At 38.8% G+C, this 19801-nt stretch overlaps 1 protein-coding gene and 1 long non-coding RNA gene across 16 annotated transcripts in view; one reads left to right on the forward strand and one right to left on the reverse strand.

Annotated features, from left to right (window-relative positions):
- Positions 1–19801, forward strand: part of stxbp5l (syntaxin binding protein 5L) — a 164593-nt gene that overhangs the window by 47801 nt on the left and 96991 nt on the right. The window lies entirely within an intron of this gene.
- Positions 1277–18656, reverse strand: LOC113053240 (uncharacterized). 5 transcript variants are annotated; one of them, XR_003277195.1, is made up of 5 exons: positions 18175–18655; positions 16897–17183; positions 16459–16540; positions 14759–16365; positions 1277–1564 (listed from the first exon to the last, which is right to left on the reverse strand). It is a non-coding gene; the product is annotated as an uncharacterized LOC113053240 (long non-coding RNA). The 5 variants fall into 5 exon arrangements; XR_003277198.1 differs by lacking the exon at positions 1277–1564 and having other exon boundaries at positions 15347–16365; positions 18175–18222; positions 18398–18649; XR_003277196.1 differs by lacking the exon at positions 1277–1564 and having other exon boundaries at positions 15347–16365; positions 18175–18227; positions 18398–18649.

Below are 19801 nucleotides of genomic sequence, written 5' to 3' on the forward strand. Positions count from 1 at the left end.
GATCTACAGTAATTTACAGTAAGAGATCACAATAATTGATATGAAGAATGTAATATTGACATATTAATGAGTAAATTACAGTGCCCTGTGATTAGTATTGGTATTGGCAATTGAGCTATTTTTCATAATCAATAAAATTAAATGTAACTGTCATCTGAGATATATATTAATCAAATTCTTGATTAATTATTCAAATTCCCTATATATCATTTGAGTTAATTACTATGTAAAACTCAATGTTGTTACAGTGTGTTATAGTTTACTGGCTCTCAACTGGTTTTGCAGACTCTGATTTTATACTGGACATCATCATGTTTGTGCTTGTTGGGTTGTCATCCTGATTTGAATGTAGCTTCTTTTACCCTAGATATTTTCATTCATGGTTGTTAAGGATTAGGGTTAAGGATTAAGAATTCATCTGCCCAACTTCGCTATAGCTTCAGCAAAGTATGAATTTGTGCCAAAACACAGTTTAAAGATGCTTGGCCTTTAGCATTAGGGATGTTGATTAATCTCAGTGACTCATATCTTTTGAATCCATTCACTAAGAATTTACCTTTTCTGAATCGATGAGTGACTATTTCTGCAGGTTAGTGTTAGGCAAGTAGGTTATAACAGAGGTCCCCAACCCCCAGGTCTCGGCTCAGTACCGAGCCGTGGTTGAAATGATGCTATATGCTTTGATTTTTGACTTGTTGAGGTATATATAATAATTCAGAACATTCCTGCAGTGATGTCAGCTGCAGACAAAACCAATGATGATGATAATTTGGTTTGTTTTCAATGGCAACAACACGATGATCTCTTTTTGCTGTCAAAATCTGTGAGCATTTACAGAAGCATTTGTGCGTGTGAGTGTTTAGGACTGTGTATGTTTGTGTGAATTCCACATGAGTACTGCATATTTTTATGGGTTGATTTTTTGTGTGTTTATGTTTTAACTACATTATGAAACTGTGTATGCCAACCCTGTAAATGGATGGAAGTGATGAGTAAAAGCTTAGATATACAGTATGTGCCCTCTGAGAGCAGCTCAGAGAAAACAACCATATAGAGCCAATGGCCAAGACTTGTTTTCTGTCTGCTTGACAGATATTTGATTGTGTGCTTTTAATAAGTAATCGTCCCCTTGGAATTATAAGGTTCTATCTGACATTTTTGTCAAAATTGAGTTATTCACATATTCTTAATCTGTGACAATTTATTTACATTATGTGATGTTTTATTTTAAGTTTTGTACATTTTTGGATTTTTTATTGAAAAAACAAAAAGGTTCTATCTATCAAAACTACTCAGAACGCAGATAGAACCTTATAATTCCAAGGGGACGTAATGGCAATATTCTGGGCAGAATATCATCTCATGATTTTTTATCTTTTAATTTTGAAACATAATCAGGCGGTGAACACTATTAACATAAATTATTATATGATGCAGTCAAACTTATAGCAATTTTTTTTTGTTCTGTATGTTGTTTCAGGGTTGGCATCATCTGAGGTCCTCTGAGGGGTTGGCATCATCTCTTCTCAGGTGTTCTGGACCCAGACTGAGGCTTGTGTCAATCCTAGGTGGCAAAACAGAGAAACAAATACAAACATTTGTAGCATAGTTGATATTCCAACCAAGTAAAAAAGCTTGAGAATAATAATGATCATTTGATCAGATATAATTACAGTCCAAGATTATGAGATGCATTATTTTGAATGCTTGGCTAAAGAGATGTGCCTTTAGTCTAGATTTAAAGGGGGGTGAAATGCTCATTTTCACTCAATATCCTGTTAATCTTGAGTACCTATAGAGTAGTACTGCATCCTTCATAACCCCAAAAAGTCTTTAGTTTTATTATATTCATAAGAGAAAGAATGTCTGTACCGATTTTTCCCGGAAAAACACGACCGACTGGAAGCGTGACGTGTGGGCGGAGCTAAAGAATCACGAGCGCCAGTAGGCTTTTGCGTTGAGAGCATGTGGAAGCTGTGACATTACTGTGAGGAAAAAACCATCATCCAAAACAAACCATGGCTTACAGTCAGATTCAGCCGTTTATTTATGATCCAGAATCAGATCCCGAGGCTGAAACTGAACGAGAGCAGCAGCAGCAACGACTCGCTCCGAGCGGGGCTCGAACCCGGGTCTCGGCATGGGAGGCGGACGCACTAACAAGAAGGCAGAGATATTTGAAGCAGTTTTACTCACCGCCTGCGGTTCCAACACACGATCGTGACCCTTTTTTGTTGGGATTGCATCATCATTAAGAAATAAACGATACGCAAATTCGTCAAACTGGGCCTTGTTTGTAAAACAAGCATCTTCGAAATGCAGGGAACAAACAAAAACACTTGCACAACTCCTTTGATGCTCTGTAAAAATAAACTCCATCAACTGGTCCCTTAATGCTGTTTTTTTTTTTTTTTTGGTAATCTGTGCAGTCTTGCCCTGGCAACCAAAAATACACTTCTTTTGTGACATTTCGCGACGCTCTCGCTCTGCCTCTGATCAGTGATTGTCTGTGCTCAGCCTCTCAGTGCTCTGCTATACGGGAGCATGCGCTCTTCCGGGAGAAGTGCCCTTAAGACCCATATAAGGAAATTCCGCTCCATCTAACGTCACACAGAGCCATACTCGAAAAAAACTTTCCGAAACTTGTGACAAACCTGAAGGAGTATTTTTGGAACAGAAATACTCCTTCAAACGTACAACTTAATTTTTGAAACTTTGTCCATGTTTAGCATGGGAATCCAACTCTTTGACAGTGTAAAAAACTCAGTATGCATGAAATAGCATTTCACCCCCCCCCCCCCCCCTTTAAATAAAGAGAGTGTGTTTGAACCCCGGATGTTATCAGGAAGGCTATTCCAGAGTTTGGGAGCCAAATGTGAAAATTCTCTACCTCCTTTAGTGGACTTAGCTATCCTAGGAACTACCAAAAGTCCAGTGTTTTGTGACCATAAGGAGCGTGATGGATTGTAGCATGGTAGAAGACTAGTTAGGTATGCAGGAGCAAACCCATTAAGGGTCTTATAGGTAAGTAATAATAATTTGTAACTGATACTAAGACCGTAGAACTGGGGTAATATGTTCATATTTTCTTGACCTGGTAAGGAATCCAGCCAATGCATTTTGTAAATTCCTCAATGCATATGTGTGTGTGTATATATATATATATATATATATATATATATATATATATATATTGCTTAAAAGCTATATGTTGAGCTACTGAGACATGGCTTAAAAGCTACTGAAAAAAAATGCTATCACAAGAATAAATTTAAAATTACAATTTATTGCAAGGGAAAATAGTTGTTTTAAGTTATAATAATTCATAATATGACTTTTTAATACATTTTGATCAAATCAATTTAGCCTGGGTAAACATAAGATACTTTGTTCCAAAAACTTTTGAAAGGAAGTGTATACCAGACATTTTAATTTATAAAAAAATGCAATACAGAGACTACAGGGGGTGTAATTTCTTTCTTTTTTTAAATGAATCTTCAGTATTCAGGACTGAACATATTACACATTTATTTGTATACAATATGGATTGCTTTTATTTTTAACTGAGCTTATTGCAGCATATTTTAACATTGCCTTCTGTAATATTGAATATACTGAAATATGTATGCTATTCAGAGTTTGAGTGCGGTCACATTAGCAATATTTTGGCTAATGTGATACTTTGGTGCTGTTTCGCAGACCAATAACGTATAATCAAACAACCAATAGCAATAATCAATAATGTAGTGATGTATGTATGACTGTTTACACAGTCACTTTCAAATCAAGCAGCTGTGCAGCTTTATGTTGGTCAGTTATGTTGAACATGAACAAAATCTGCATAGGGAACATTTGTCGTCCTTTCGCGATTCCTATTCAAAGGAAATTTTTGACAGCAAAATTTCACACAGCAGTGGTAAATGTGACCACTTTTAACAGGGAGCATTTTACAAGCACAGGTTCTTAATATAAACCGCCTTACTGTGCACACACACACACATACACCATATTTGTGTAACCGTGCAGATTTGTGTGAAACATTCATGGGTGTGTGATTGCTTGTGCATTGATGATAAAGAACTCTTACGATGCCCCTGATGCTGTAAAAGCCTTTGGGCTACAAAATCAATATCTCCTGATAGTGGTGAGAGAGAGAGAGAGAGAGAGAGAGAGAGAGAATAAGAGGGCAGTGAAGGGGTAATACAGAGTGACCTGCCAACTAGCTGCAGCAATGTAAGTATGTTTGAAAGACAGAGAATCAAAGATGCACTTTATTCTTTGTAGCAGAACATGTAGGCAGGGGCCTGTTTGCCTCCTGCAGGGAATTATCCACATAAAATACAAGACCTTCAGCACTGTGTGTGAATGATCGACATTTATAGGCAAAAGGACAGCAGATCTCTGCATAACCTTATGTGCAGCTCTGTACAATAAATATTCATGAACAATTCATTGAAAAGCATGCTGTACTAGACTAATCCTGGCATTAGAGAAATAGAGGGACATTGTGGAGCCAGAGAGATTACAGGAGTACGGTAAACTAGGTGTGGGATTTAAGGCTATTAGAATGTATTTGAGCTCATTGCGACAGCATTCAGCCTTGAATTATTCGATCGTCTTGCGGCCCGTAACATCTCGGGCAGTAGCACAAAGCTGCTGACCGTGATGCTGAATCACCGTCAGTGCAGGAAGACACTGTATCAGCTGATTACGATGGTCTTGCTTTACTTCCTGCTGTTGGCATGTGAGGAGAACATAATTAGCACTGTTGGATACAATTTAAAGCAACACCACATCCACAGTAGATCACAAGTTATAAAGACTACTTGTGTGTACAGTAATTGTTCTTTTTACATTTTTCTAAGGAATAAATACGTTTTTTTTTTACACACACACACAGACACACACACACACACACACACACACATACATATACAAGATACTTATGAGTACATTTTCAACAAGGTACCCATACCCATACAATGTCTCTATAAATTGTTACACCCCTACTTTTATGAGGTGTTTTGTCTTTTTAGATAGACCTTTGTCACTATATATTTTCTTTATGCAATATGGAAATCAGCAGCCTGAACATTTTTCAAAATATCTATTTTTGTATTTATTGAAAGAAAGACTGTTGTATGGGTTTAGAAAGACATGAGTCAGTGTTGACAGAATGTACGTTTCTCAATTAAACTCTTCCTTTAACAATGATGAATGATTTTAAAGACCGCTATTATTGTGTATTTATGTCAAAACGTGACAGTCTGTCTGAACCTATGTCTGCAATTCAGTGCTGTTAAAGTCTATAGTTTCATTCAAACACATATTTCATGTTCCACACACCTTACAAAACATTAAAGAAGATACGATAGATTCACTGGAGAAAAATCATACAGGAAGAAGTAATTAATAAGTGATTTAACATAACAGAAACAATGCAATGACACAGATGATGGTCTGATACTGCCTCTGTGGGTTTAAAGCAATAAGATCTCATTTCATGTGAGACTAAGTTTTTCATTTTGCAGATGAATGCTCTGTTGTGTTATTATGTGTTGTCAAATGCCATTCATCATTATAAGGGAAATGAAGTGATTTATGAAAAAAAGGTTTGTTAGATATTGAATATTCATGTATTGTTTGGCTTTGTTATTAGCATGCATATCAGTTGGCCTCACATTAATATTTGCTGTGTCCTAATGCTTAGCTCAGCTGAGTACAAGCAACAAAACATCAGGTTAATGTCAGATGACAGTGTGTGTGTGTGTTTGTGTGTGTTTGAGAGAGAGAGAGAGAGAGAGAGAAAGAGAGAGAGAGATAGAGAGAGAAGAAAAGAGAGATAGAAAGATGCATATTCATATATTTCGGCGTGGTTTGGAAAACAATATAATGAAGTGCCCACTTTACTTACAGAAGAGTGGGCACACTGCACTCTTCATTTAAATGCAATTTTCTGTTCATCGTCTTTTGTCTTTTTTATTTTTCTATCTTATGGTCTCTTATTAATGATTAGAGCTGTCAATGTAAAGTTTTATGTTAAAGCATATACATTAAAATAAGTAAATTATTAAATATATAAATATGTATTTCATTTTTTCACGTTTTGAATCTCTTTTTTGTATGGTGATTTTTGTCTGTCTACATCACAGTCTTTTAAAAAAAAAATTATACTCATATTTTAATACATTTTTAAAGGGTCTTATAATATTTATTAAATAAAACAAAATAATAATAAAAAATATATATTAATAATATTGTATTTCAATATCATTGATTGTTGTTGTTGTAATTCTTCTACATTTTAGTATGATATATGTCGCCAGCCATATATTATTCTCATACATTTGTTAGTGTGTCTGTTACTTCCTTTCCATAGTCCTTTGGTTATTGGTTGTCATAGTGATTGAGTTTGCGGCATGTCTGTCTGTCTGCTCATATTACATCTCTCCATCTCCAGATGTACTCTGACCCCTTTGTGTGTGTGTTTGTGTTTATTAGCGTAAGTGATTCTTTATACAAACAGATGACAGTAGGAGCAGTATATGCACTTTATGCGCTCTTGTTTATGAGTGACTGAACTGGTGTATTTTGATCCAATTAGTGCGAGATTTGTTGAGTCAACCGTGTTTCAAAGCAAATATTGCAATATGCTACGTTGCTGTAAAATAGCAAGAACAACAAAGCAAATTATGTATTTATTCAACAGTTGTTATTTGAACTAGAAGTTAATGACGTTAAAGTAAGTCATACGCATTTTGACCTTTTGGCTGAACTGTTCCTTTAATGAAATGCTTTTTAACATCTTTCCTTTTCTCCACCTTTTTCTCCCTCCCTATTCTCATCCATTCTCTCTCTTTACGGTTTACACATGTTTCTCTCTGTTTTTTAGGCATTTCTTGCATATCCCAGAAACCGTTTTCTGCTGGCTTGCAGGGGAAGTAATTGATTTTAGAGCAGATGGAACAAATTGTTCATTTTGAGCAGGATTCTCACACTAGCCCCAAAGAGAGAGAGAGAGAGAGCAAGTGAGAGATAAGGAGTGAATTGAGAAGGAGGAGTGTGAAAAACTCAATTATGTTCACAGCTTCATCTCCGTTCTGCTGACCCTCATCTACACGCATCATACGAGGCTAGTGGCCTGTACTGTGGTCGTGCCAATAGGATCATTTTCAAATTGATGGCTTTCAATTTGGCAAAAGTTCCCTGTGGCTTCTCCCACTTGTCCTGTCATCCTTTCTGGTTCCCTTTCAGTCGGACACTTTCGACGTCACGTTGGTGACCGAAGAATGGGTATCCCGTTTAGAGAGACTAATCCACTTCAAGTGTAAACTTAATGAGCCAAGGGAGAGGTCTCTAGATAGGAAGATTCAGCTGTGTTGTCGCCCTCTGGGGTGGTGGCAAGGCCTGAATCAGATTCTGAGATGTCAGCTATGCTTTCCCGGGCTGCTGAGATTTTAGGGCTCGAGTGGAAATCTCCACCGTGTTCAGAACCATTGAGGTTGAACAATTGGTTTTTCAGGGTGGCTTGTGCTGGTTGTCAGTGCTCCGTCTCAGTGCATTTTTTCTCTGAGGTGCAAGAGAAGCTCACCAGGTCATGGATGGCACATTTAACTGCCAGAAACCGATCAGCTGGTTCATCCTCCCTCACCATCCTCGAATGTCCTATTACTGCCTCACCTGGCAGGGCATACCGTGCCTCCCCTCCTGGGTCTGTAGGTACTCGTCTGTCCTGTCCGGTGATGCTTATACAGCCTGTGGAGAAGCTTCCTCTGCCTTGTATCACAGTCTGGTACGGAAACTGCTCAGTTGCTGACCGCAAGGCACTTCAGAGGGTGGTGAAAAGTGCCCAATGCATCACAGGGACACCACTTCCTGCTACTGAGGAAATCCAGAGAAAACTATGTCTACATTGAGCTCGCAGCATCTTTAAGGACTCCTCTCACCCTGACCACAGACTGTTTAACCTCCTGCCCTCCGGAAGATGCATCAGAAGCCTCCAGACAAAGACCAGCAGACTCAGGAACAGCTTTTTCCATACAGCTGTGTCCTTACTGAATTCTGCCCACATATTGTAACCACCATACATCCTGTACTTACTGTTTTTTTTGTATATTACACTGTATATTGACACCACTGCTCCGGATGTGTGTTCATGGTGTGTGTGTGTTCACTGCTGTGTGTGAACTTCGGATGGGTTAAATGCAGAGCACAAATTCTGAGTATGGGTCAACATCAGGGCTTGACATTAACACCCGCCAACCCGCCAAATGCGGGTGGATTTTGCTCGTGGCGAGTAACACAGTGACTCCAAATAGCCACTTTGGTGGGTTGAATAATTGCCAGTGTGTGAGTTGGAGGCTAAGCATAAGTTTACCACATATATATGTTGACTCGCGAACACTCTCTGACTGAGGGCTTCAGAGTTTCACTCTGACCAGCGCACCTGTATTTGAGGTACCATAAACTCTAGTGTGAAGGTGCTCAAATTGCTGTTACTTTCTCTCAAACACATGCAGAGACAGAGAAAGAGAGAGAGAGAGAGAGAGAGAGAGAGAGAGATTAATGAGTGAACTGATTCGCTATATTTAAATAATATTCTTTGTTGTATTTTCCTGTCAAAATAATGGTGTTCCTATGGAAGTCTTCAGCTTTTAAAAACAGCCGGGTTTTCTGGTAGTGAGTGGTGTTAATGCGCAAACGGCAATCCCATTGGCTGGCGCTCACCAATTATCATCCCTATTTTTAAGCAAATCAGTTCAAGCGAACGCACAAAACCTGATTAATATTCATGAATCCAGCAGCTCATTAATCCTTGGTGTGTTTTATAGTTCCTATTATTAGAATTCGTATCATTATTATCCTATCAGAATTTTTGTTCGTTTTTCCCCAGTTATTTTTTTTTTTTTTACAGAAACACTGAATGACAGAAAAAACAACCTCCTCTCAAGTTAAAATGTTCAGTTAAAATGACATATGCATTCAAACATGGTTATCAAATTTAATTCTAATTTCTTAAGTTATATTAAATAAAAAAGCTTGACTGACTGATGTTAAAAGTGTATAAAAAAACTGTGCCATTTTACAAATATATATATATATATATATATATATATATATATATATATATATATATATATATATATATACAGGGCTTGGTATTAAGTTTTTTGGTCACTAGTGGGTTTTTTTCTTCACTTTTTTGCTTGTGGCTAGTGGTTTTCCAATAGATTGATAAAAAAGATCAGGGTGTTCTCATCCTCAACTATCTCAACGATTAGCTTATACTTGTAGAGTCTCGAACTCATGGACCTGCTGCTCCGGCACCTCAGCCAGTTGGGTCTTTGAATCAACTAGGAAAAGAGCAAACTCTCCCCGATGCAGAGGATCTCTTTTCTCGGTTTGGAGTTGGATTCAGAGGAACAGACACCACGCCTCACAGAGGAACATGCGTGGTCAGTGCTGATCTGCTTGAATTCATTCATGGGCAGGACAGCGGCCCCACAGAAACTGTTTCAGAGGCTCTTAGGAGGATATGGCAGTTGCAGCAGTTTTGCGCCTTGCCTTGAACTGTCTCAAAGGGCACTTATACAGACCACATGGCAACCATTGTGTATATCAGCCGACAAGGACAACGCTCCCGGTCTGCTCAACTATATGGCCGACAAGCTGTCATGAGCTACGCTCCCAGGAAAAGGATCTACCTACTCAAAGACGGGGAACCCTGTGGCAACCATGTCCAGTCCTCTGTAAACTTCATGTCTGGTCCTTGGATGAGACACGGAGGTTCTTGCTGACCTACCCCAAGAGGTAGTTGACACCATCACTTTGGTGAAAGCACTGTCTACGAGACATGCTTATTCTTTGAAGTTGAACCTGTTCATCGAGTGGTGTTCTTCTCGTTGAGAAGAACCCCCAAAGATGCCCGATCAGGGTTGTGATTTCCTTTTTGCAGCAAGTTTTGAAGGAAGCGAAGGCTGCCTTCCCCCACCCTTTAAGTCTATGTTGCTGCGATTGCTGCTTACCATGTCCCCATGGAAGGGAAGTCAGTAGAGAAACATGACCTGGTCTTCAGGTTCCTTAGGGGGACAAGAAGGTTAAATCATCCCTGGCACCTCTCCATGTCCTCTTGGGACCTGTTTGTGGTGCTTAAAACACCACAGCAGGACCCATTTGAGCATTTGCAGTCAGTTAAGCTAAAGTTTCTTTCAATGAAAACTCTGCTCCTAATTGCATTGGCCTCCATCAAGAGGGAAGGGGTTCTGCGTGCATTTCCATTGACGATTCATGCCTAGAGTTTGGGGCAGCTGACTCTGAGGTAATCCTGAGGCCCCGACCCGGCTATGTGCCCAAGGTTCCCACTACTCCCAGGGTGTGCCATGCCCACTCAGTTTGTGAGCTCACTCTACAAGAAGTATTGCATCCCCCTGGGTGCTGTCTCATGGCACTTCACTGACAGATATTTGTAGAGCTGGGTGCTGGATCCTTGAGAACCGGTAGAGGGTTGAGTTGCATATGTGAGACCTAAGTGGATCCCATGTGTGAAAAAGTTCATGGTATAGCCTCAGAGCCCGTGTTTCCCAGACAGACTTCTGTCATTTCCAAGAAGGTTACAATCCCCTCTAATTTTCCATATGCACCTAAATGGATGTTTATATGTGTAAGTGTTTCTTAGACCCCCTTTCGGAAGGATGGGACTTCTGCTGCGTTCCTGTTCCAAGTGGAACAGATACGTTCCCGGTGTTATGCAATCTCACTGAGTGGGTAGTGCTATGAAAATAGTGGCTGGTCTTCTTGTTGCGAAGCCCAGGCCTACACTGAAAAGGGGCACAGGTGGCTCACGTTCCCTTTTTATAGGATGATGTCACTCAACTCAGTCTAATTGCACCCTTTTTCTCTCTCTCCCAAAACTGAGTGACACAGTAAGCATGCCCTGAAACCATCACCTCCTGGGATGAACAGCTCTGTCTGAGAAAGACAGTGAGATAGTGGGATAGAGAAAATAGTTTTGACATTATATGCTAATGGCTGACAGTGGTCCGGAAGATCTGTGTCTGGGACACGCAGATGTGCTCACACCAAGATAAGTGGTAGAAAAAGAGGAGAAAATAAAGAGTGTTAAATAAGGATAGATGGAAATCGAAAGGAACTTCTAGGAAACATTTATATTTTTATTAATTTTTTATTAGTTCTCCATTTTCAAAAGGCACTGTCTGATGCTACATCCTTACTTGGAGCTATGTGATAAGCGACAAGGTATTTTTGGTTTCTACTTCTCTGTGCTTCTCTATCGTCGATTCAAAATCGAGCTTGACATGGTTATATTTCTGAGCACAACAACAGATCCATTCATTTTCTACAAAGAGCTTTTGTTATTTAGCTATGAAGTATAAACATTTCAAGATAGACATTAGGGCTGTGCAAAAAATCGAATGCGATTTTCATACACATCTCATCAGTAAAGACGCTCCTTTAATTAGAAGTATTATCTCCAGCACGTGTGTTCAGATCAGGGTTGCCAGGTTTTCACAACAAATCCTTCCCTGTTGCTTCTCAAAACTATTCCAAACTAATCGCAATTCCAGGAGGTTCCCAGATAAAAAAAAAAAAAATTTGCTTCCCGGGGTTAAAATATACGTTTTGTTTTTTGGCATGGTTGTCTTAGTAAAATTCGCATTTTAGGGGCTAAATATCACGTTATTGGTATTGGGGTTGCTTCAAACCGTGGACATGGAAATCAACCGCAGACTTGGCAACACTGGTTCAGGTGGAGCGGCAGTTACTACACAGAGCCGTAGTCTACCGACAACTAAAACAAAATCTCTTTCAAAATCGACAAAGAATCGGCTGCGATTTTAAAATAGATTTTGTGTAGATTGTCAGTGAATTACGGCTCTGTGTAGTAAATGCCAACCAATGTTGCCAAGTCTGTGGTTGTTTTTCATGTCCGCGGGTCGAAGTGACAATACCAATAAGGTGATATTTAGCCCCTAAAATGTGGATTTTACCAAGGCAACCATGCCATAAAACAAAACGTATATTTTAACCCCGGGAAGCAATTTTTTTTATCGGGGAACCTCCTGGAAACGTGATTTTGGCTAGTTTTGGACTAGTTTTGAGAAGCAACTGGGCAGGATTTGTTGTGAAAACCTGGCAACCATGATCTGAACACACGTGCTGGAGATAATACTTCTAATTACAGGAGCGTCTTTAGTGATGAGATGTGCATGAAAATCGAATTCGATTTTTTTGCACAGCCCTAAACATACCATCTGAAGTTGCTGATGAAGTGATAAACTAGATTTTCAATCTTAAAATAAGATGTTATCTGTCTTGTTGTCGTTGTTTCAGTGGTACTTGATTAGACTAATTTTTATTTTATTTTTAAATCATGTTCAGTTGCTCCGTTCTAGGTAAAGATGCTGTCACTCATGTTGTCAAGTTACTATTAACATAGAATTGAGAATCATGGCCAAAGGGCTTAACAGTGACTTCCAATTCCCATAAAGCATTGTAAATGAAAGTCTTCATAAACTCTCAAACAACTTTTTAATATGTCTGCATATATTTGAATAAATATAAATATTAAAATATACAATAAAAAGTATATTATTTATATTATTACACTTAATTCAAATGTGTTATAGTAACATCATAACATAATTTTATGCAATTGTTTTATATTGTGTGTGTGTGTGTGTGTGTGTGTGCGTGTGCGCGTATATACAGGTGAATGTTGAATGTCGTGGAAAAAGGTAATTTATTTAACTTAAATTATGAAACTCGCATATTAAATAAATTCAGTGCACACAGACTGAAGTAGATTAAATCTTTGGTTCTTTTAATTGTGATGACTTCGTCTCACATTTAACAAAAACCAACCAATTCACTTTCTCAACAAATTAGAATATGGTGACATGCCGATCAGCTAATCAACTCAAAACACCTGCAAAGGTTTCCTGAGCCTTCAAAATGGTCTCTCAGTTTGGTTCACTAGGCTAAACAATCATGGGGGAGACGCTGATCTGACAGTTGTCCAGAAGACAATAATTGACACCCTTCACAAGGAGGGTAAGCCACAAACATCCATTGCCAAAGAAGCTGGCTGTTCACAGAGTGCTGTATCCAATCATGTTAACAGAAAGTTAAGTGGAAAGAAAAAATTTGGAAAAAAAAGATTCACAACCACCACAGCCTTATGATGATTGTCAAGCAAAATTGATTCAATAATTTTAGTGAACTTCACAAGGAATGGGCTGGGGTCAAGGCTTCAAGAGCCCCCACACACAGAATGTGCAGGAATTTTCTGAACCACATACAACATCAGAGGCATCTTACCTGGGCTAAGGAGAAGAAGAACTGGACTGTTGCCCAGTGGTCCAAAGTCCTCTTTTCAGATGAGAGCAAGTTTTGTATTTCATTTGGAAACCAAGGTCCTAGAGTCTGGAGGAAGGGTAGAGAAGCTCATCGCCCAAGTTGCTTGAAGTCCAGTGTTAAAGGTCCCATGACATGGATTGTTTCCTTTTCTTTAAATGCTTTTTAATGTTTCCTTAGGTGTACTTATATTGTTAATATGATTTTTACATTTAAAATGTAGAAATCAAAATCTTATTTATATCCTAATATTAGCCCTCTGGCTTGAATGCTCTGTTTGAAGGGGCGTGTCTGCTGTGAGACTCCAAGTAAACGAAAACTGTTTTGATTGGCTGACATCTTTGCATTTGAAATGCGTATTACGTGTGGAACCCCTCTCAAATATATTTGTTTCATGCTACTAAGAGAAACAACGTGGAGTTGATCGTTTAGTCACTGGCTTGATTCACTGATGCATAAACAGTGTTAAACGATTTAGAAAGAAAGCATGTGTGAACTTGAATAATTAGCTACACATCAGAAATCACTGATCACATATCAGGTATTAATGAACACTGTTACTCACTGTTTGTGGCGGTGCTGTAGAATCCATATCATAAAAGTGAAAGTCTGTTTGTAACTGTGCTGACAATGCGACTGAATTATATGTAAATATTTGGGCGGGCAAAGCAGAGAAAGGGTAGGTAACATTTCTCCTTATAATGTCACAAGGAGGAGATTCAAGATCAGCCCGTTTGAGCTTCCATTTTCTCAAAGGCAGAGAAAGATAGCAAAATCTCGATTTACACTGATTAAAATTTCTAGAAACTTGGGGACCATATACAGGCTAAAGGAAACTCTTATTAAGACAGAGAAGAGAAGTGGTCCAAGAATTGAGCCCTGAGGCACCCCAGTAGTTAGATATATATGTATACACACACACACACACACACACATACAATCAAGCGATGTTCACTTGCAGAACGCAAGCTTCTAGAGGCCACATAAGTCTGAAATAACAAATTTAGGTTAACCCTTTGACACGTACGATCACACCGGTGTGATCAGTCTTGGCTGGTCCCTGGAGCGTACGATCACACCGGTGTGATTAGAACGTTCAGTAAATCACGTGATCAACTGCTAAATTCAAAATGTCAAACTTTAGCTTTCACTGCTTTCCCGCTTTGACTGGCACTGAGCCAGAGACAGACGTGCTCAGCTACAATTATTATCACAACTGTTCAATGTATTTTAATGTTTATTTTATGTTTCATTCACTTTAAAATACACTACACAATAACAGAAATATATGTTGTTATTGCACACTCATATATATATATATATATAACAGTAAAAGAACATTTTAAACATGTAATATTAATATTTATTCAAGTCAAACACATACCTTGTAGATAACAGCTGTTTCACAACGCAAGTGTCAGCGACGCGTGAACAGCGGGTATTTTTTCAGACGTGCGTGCATGTTAATCAATGAGTGCATTCACTCCAGAAGCAGCGTGTGAGCGTCAAGCAGGAGCGTCGCGTGAGATGCAGTGAAGCGGGGGTTACAGTCATATATTTCGGGAAACATGGATGATCTTGCATGTTGTAAATCCAGCAGGCTCTAAGTCCAACTCTCCATCAGTGTTGTAAACAAATAATGGCGGCGCCCATAGCCCGTCATGTGATAACTTACCGATCAACAAACATGTTTTTTTTTCTTAAATTAATACCACATTAGGAGTTAACTTACATATATTTAACGATGTTAATAACTACAAGTTTGTAAATATTTTGTATAAAAAAATAAAAATATTTTAACTGTCATGGATTGCGAGTCTTTTTTTTCCCGCTGACAACTGATGTAAAGCTGACGTCACCGTTACCTCACAATCGCCTTTGTTGTAATTTAAAGAGACAACTTTAATCCAGCTCACCAACATAAGAGAAAATGACAGATAATACATTCAAAAGAAGAAAACTGACAAATGAGGAAATTGAGGACATTTTTTTTAATTCTGATGAGGAGATTTTTGACAGCGAGGCAGAGAGTGACAGTGATGAGGATCTTCCCCCAAATCTTGAAGCTCTGGACAACTTTGAAGACGAAGAGATGACACCAGTTCCTAATGAGGCAGAAGAGGTAACATTAAACTCATTGTTGTGGAAGGCAACCAACCTTTTTTATCCTCCTGGCCCAGGCAATTTTAACAACCAGCACTGTGGTGTGCAAAATCCCCCAGAATCACCCAGTGAGGTAAATTGTTTTAAATTGTTTCTAACGGAAGATGTCATGGGAGAAATTGTGGAGGAAACAAACCGCTATGCCTCTGACTTGCAAGAGAAGGAAATGAAAGGGAAGCTGGTTAAATGGGTTCCAACAAATATCCCTGAAATGTACACATTTTTAGTGTCAGTTCTCTTAATGGGTGTGATCAAAAAACCATCACTTCGTGATTACTGGAGCACAGACCCCATGCTCTTGACCCCATTTTTTGGGTCTTTGTTCTCACAGGATCGCTTCCTTCTGCTCCTCCGCTGTCTTCACTTTGCAAACAATGCGACAGCAGTTTCCAATGACCCGCTGAAAAAAATCAGACACATATTCACTGCGCTCACCTCCTCTTTTCGTCGCATTTTTGTGCCATACAGGGATCTGTGTGTGGATGAGTCTCTGATGAAGTGGAAAGGCAGGCTGGCATTTCGTCAGTTCATTCCATCTAAACGGCACAGATTTGGGATCAAGTTTTTTGTTTTGTGTGATGTGCTAACTGGTTATGTGGAGGACATGATCATTTACACCGGATCCTCCACTGACATCCAACATTACCCAGGACTTGGGATTTCTGGGTCCGTTGTGATGACACTCTTAGCACCTTACTTAAGCAAATGTCATGTTCTATATGTTGACAACTGGTACAGTAGTCCCATACTTTTCCAGCACCTCTTGTCACTTGGCACTGGAGCTTGTGGGACCGTTCGCGGACACAGAAAAGGGATGCCAAAGTTCACCTGCAAGATGAAAAAAGGTGAGGTGGAATTCAAAGAGAATGGGTCACAGTTGGCAGTAAAATGGCATGACAAGAGGGATGTTCATGTCCTTACCACAGTCCATCCAACTGGTATGGCAGCCACAGGCAAGCTGGATCACCTCACTGGGCAACCAATGATGAAGCCAGCCTGTGTGCTGGAGTACAACAAAAAGATGGGTGCAGTTGACAAAGCTGATATGATGACTGGTTTTCATGAATGCACCAGAAAGTCTACCAAGTGGTACAAGAAAGTATTTTTTCATGTACTCGACATGGTTTTACTCAACAGCCACATCGTCTACCGGCAAATTACTGGTGAGAAATGGATACAAATAAATATAAACGAGATAAAAAGTGCTAACATTTTTAATTAATGTAATTTAAAGTGTTAAGAAATTCACAATAATAAACAGACCACACTGTCACATACTAATATTTTCTCCTCACTTCCTATTGATGTGCTCTACTATGAGTAGGAAAGGAAATCACCTCCCTACAATTCAGGACGAACCTGATGAGAGGGCTGCTGGAGGAGTACAGCACATTGCGAGGTCCAACCAAAGGCGGGCGTCCTGCCTTGGACACTCCTCTGCGCCTTACAGCCAGGCATTTCCCATCTGAAGTCCCTCAGACCACTTCCCAGGGCAGCAAGACCAGGCGGCACTGCAAGGTCTGCCTCTCCAGCACACGCAAGGGCAAGCAGAGGCGCCTCACCAAGCACATGTGTGTGCCATGCAACACTCCCTTGTGTGCTGTCCCGTGTTTTGAGGAGTACCACACACTGAAGCATTATTAAGCCTGTAAAAAGTCAAAGTATATTAATTCATGATGATACATTGTTAATTATTATTTATTGTAATCATATTAAGTGTGTATAATAGTTTGCTTTAAACAAAACCATTTATTAAAAGTCAGTATATTTATAGTTTTTTGTTTAATATTTATTGTACATATTTGTTTTTATATTTGTTTACAAAGCGGATATGATGACTGGTTTTCATGAAGCATTATTAAGCCTGTAAAAAGTCAGAGTAGCCTATATTAATGAATTTATGATGATACTTTATAATTTATTGTAATTATATTATTAAATATAAAAGGTACCAGTATGTATAATATAGTTTATTTTAAACAAAAACATTTACCAAAAGTCAGAGTATTTACAGATTTTGTGTTTGTTTATGATACTATTTTAATTGTTAGTCATTGTAAATATATTTGTTTTCTGTTTTGTAATAGTGATAATAAACGTTTTTGTTTAATACAAACTGGTATACATTTATATTTTTTCTATTTTTACATTAATAAAACATACATGAAGCCCAAAACATACATTCTTTTTGGGCTATATGCACAGCTGCACTACTTCTACAAAAAAAGTAAAATCTACATTGTATGACATCATCAAATTATATTTCCCTATACAAACATTTGAGCAAGCTGATAAGTGAGGTGTGACCATATATTAATATAATAATTGTATAGACTCACACTTCACTTATTAGCTTGCTCAAATGTTTTGTAGGCTAGGAAAATATCATTTAACAATATCATACCATGTAGCTTTACTCTGCTTAAACATGGCATATTTTGATTTGCTTTGCAATTGAGAGATATAAAACTCGGTGAGCAATATACTAAAACAAACAAGAAAATTGATTTAACGTCAAATATGTGCTTTGGTATATTCACGTTATGTATAACGTATCAATTCAACTGAACCCTGACTTTACCTCCTGAATGCACGGATTATGAAACATAAAATTAACAACTAAATACTAATACTTACCGATTGTCACGCGGCGTTTCTGGGGGAGATGCACTGATTGTCACGCGGCTGTTCTGGGGGAGATGCAAAGTACCATGTGCAAGCGAAGTTCACAGCAGTGGAGGGGAAGGGGTGGGGGCAGCAAACAGAACCATTTCAACCATAGTCGGTACACGCTAACAAATTATTTGAGAGGTTTTGAATAAAAAATAAATAAATAAAGCGAAATATTCAAGCTACTCACCTGCAGACGGTTATCCATCGTGTGCGCGCCATTTTGACTGAAATGTCACATGACAAGGTTCATGCGTCTCCATGGAAATTAGAACGCGACTGATTGCAAAATAACGGTCGCAGAAAAAAACTCACGCCAGACTGCTGGTCTGACTATTTTAGAACTTACGTGCGAAAAGGTTAATGGGTACAGAGCCAGTGGTAGTTTTGTAGGCAAACATCAATGCCATGAATTGTATGCGAGCAGCTATTAGTAGCTAGTGCAAATTGTGTGACCTGTATTCTTTTTGGCTCATTAAAAATTAATCTTGCTGCAGCATTCTGGATTAATTGTAAAGGTTTGATAGAACTGGCTGGAAGACCTGCCAAGAGGGCATTGCAATAGTCCAGCCTGGACAGAACAAGAGCTTGAATAAGGAGTTGTGCAGCTTGTTCCGAAAGAAAGGGCTTGATCTTCTTGATGTTGAATAAAGCAAAATCTGCAGGATCGGACAGTTTTAGCAATGTGGTCTGAGAAAGGAGTTATGGTTGATGTGCCTAACTTGATGGTGAAATTGTGATGAAACGATGGGTTTACTGGAATCACAAGCAGTTCTGTTTTGGCAGGGTTGAGCTGAAGGTGATGGTCCATCATCCAGCAAGAAATGTCTGTAAGACAAGCTGAGATGCGAATAGCTACCATCGCATCATCAGGAAGGAATGAGAGGTAGAGTTGAGTGTCATCAGCATAGCAGTGGTATTAAAATCCATGTTTCTAAATGAAAGAACCTAATGATGTCATATAGAAAGTGTGTGTGTGTGTGTGTGTGTGTGTGTGTAGGATATCTACTGTATATCTATATCTTCTAATTTTATAACAAGCCAATAATAATTTTCTCAAGAGTTATTGATCACTCTTGGACACCCATTCCCCTCATTACCTCCATCTCTCTGCATCGTGTGACTTTCATTGACTCGTCCCCTTAAGCGCTATCATCCTGCCTTCATTTGATCTCGTCCTCATTAAATGGAGCATAGTGAACAAACAATGCTATTTACCCATCAAGCACCTGTTCCCCAAAAATAGGCTTCCCAGAGCAGATGAGAGACAGATACAATGCAAGGAAGTAGTGGATAGGGAAGGAGTGAGAGACAGAGGTTTATATATCTACTGTAATCATGGTGATCGATTTGGTCTTTAATTTGTCACCCAAATGCAGCTGCCTGACTGTCCATTATCACAGGAACAAGCCATTCTGCCCCTGAGGGTAATTAAGATTCAGGATGGAACATGCCAGAAAACAGAAGATGGGCAAAACAAGAGAAGTATTTTGAGAAAATTTAACAAGATGAGCTAAAACACAGAACTGATGTACACAGATAGAACAAATTCAAAAAAAAAAAAAAAAAAAAAATGCTAAGGGAAATCACATGC

The sequence above is a fragment of the Carassius auratus genome, chromosome 34 (genome assembly GCF_003368295.1).
Source record: "Carassius auratus strain Wakin chromosome 34, ASM336829v1, whole genome shotgun sequence".
Classification (NCBI taxonomy): Eukaryota; Metazoa; Chordata; class Actinopteri; order Cypriniformes; family Cyprinidae; genus Carassius; species Carassius auratus.